At 42.2% G+C, this 1,681-nt stretch overlaps 1 non-coding gene across 1 annotated transcript; it reads right to left on the bottom strand.

Moving 5' to 3' along the window:
* Positions 1-725: 725 nt before the first annotated feature.
* On the bottom strand, positions 726-845 carry LOC145396962 (5S ribosomal RNA). The gene has a single exon (XR_013896885.1). It is a non-coding gene; the product is annotated as a 5S ribosomal RNA (ribosomal RNA).
* Between the last annotated feature and the right edge of the window lie 836 nt (positions 846-1,681).

Genomic DNA, 1,681 nt, shown 5'->3' with positions numbered 1-1,681 from the left:
AGTGGCACACATGACTTTACCAATTCATTAAATTTTTTGGTGAATATTTCCCATGCTTGGTTTATGTCATCGGTTTCAGACATTTGATTCCAATCTGCAGTTGCAAGTAGCGCTCTGAGCCTGCTGAAATTAGCTCTACAATAATCTGGGACCTTTTACTTTTTCAGTAGTAATATTAAACTGTATAGTTCGATGATCACTGGAACTAAGCTCAGGTCCTATTTCAACGTTGTTGACTAGGTTATCATTTGTAGTCAAGATGATGTCTAGGATATTGTTTCCTCTCGTTGGGTATTCTACATGTTGGGAAAGGGCGCTTTCTTGAAGATTCGTATAAAGCTCTTGTCCTGAGTGTGCTGTCAGTGGTTCACCCCACTTTGTTACCGGTAGATTAAAGTCTCCAAAAATTACGCTATCCTCTTGACAACAAATTTCCACAATTTGATCATAAAGTTTTTCATCTGTCTCAGTTGACTGTGCTGGAGGACGATAGATGAGACATATATTTATTTTGTGTGAATTAATACTTAGCTGAACATAACTGGCATCTATGTTGGTAATACTGGGTTTGGATAGCACAAGGGGATGGAGACTAGTTTTCCCATCCATCCATCCATCCATTGCCAGACGCCATGTATCCCAAATGGGGTGGCCAAGGGCTTAGAGTTAATTGTTTTACAGGGAGGGGCACTAATCCTCCACCAACCCCACTTGACACGTAGGGATGCCAACAGCATCTGGTGTTCCTAGGCGGTCACCCATCCAAGTACTAACCAGACCCAACGTTGCTTAACTTCGCTGATCGGATGGGAAGCGGTGTACTCAACGTGGCATGACTAGTTTTCACATATAGTAAAACACCGCCACCAGCTCGATGTGGTCACTCACAGCTGAAAATATTGTACCCTGTTAATGAGTATTCCGCTAGAAAGTCACGGTCAGATGTGTTAATCCAGGACTCTGTGATGCCAACGATGTCATAATTTTCTAGGTAAATTAGAGATTCTAAATCCTCAAACTTGTTATGTAGACTACGTGCATTAAACATAGCAGACTAATTCCGTTCCAAACAGTTGGTGATCTGACTTTGTGGGTATTTTCGTGAAGGTTACTGTTCCTGGACGTGCTGCGTTTTTTTATCTGAAGAGGGCGACTTTATCGTATAAAAGTGTACCTAGCCGTGCCACTCCTACTGAGTTCAAGTGGAGACCATCTTTCTGGAATAGAGTATGTTGCTCATAAAACTGGTCCCACAGATTGACAAAGTCGACTCCCTCTTGCGTGCAGAGAGATTTGAGCCAGTTATTTGTGCTGAAGGCCTTCTCATAGAAACTGTTTTCTGCCTTGATCCTTGGGAGTATACCAGATATTATCACATTAGTGGACTTAGTTTTGAATCGTTTGATCATTTCATAATACTTTGCTAGCAATTCCTCTGATCTATTGCGCTTCAGATCATTTGTACCAACATGGATAACATGTAGAGTTTGATCATTTGCGTCTTTTGTGACCTCATCGCAATCTTCTGTGATATCACATAGTCCACCTCCTGGAAAACAGTACCTCTTTCTGCTGATGGGGGCGCGTCCACAAAATTCCTCCAGCTGACTGCGTACAATAGAGTCCCCAATAAGCCTTGTTTCTTCTGTCTCATTAACTGCTTCGGCAAGGATCTGGTAGC

This window comes from Coenobita brevimanus, chromosome 4 (assembly GCF_032717465.1).
Source record: "Coenobita brevimanus isolate Jiangsu-jjx chromosome 4, ASM3271746v2, whole genome shotgun sequence".
In the NCBI taxonomy this organism is placed as follows: Eukaryota; Metazoa; Arthropoda; class Malacostraca; order Decapoda; family Coenobitidae; genus Coenobita; species Coenobita brevimanus.
The sequence above is the reverse complement of the archived record's forward strand: the minus strand, read 5'-3'. Positions and strand labels throughout refer to the sequence as shown.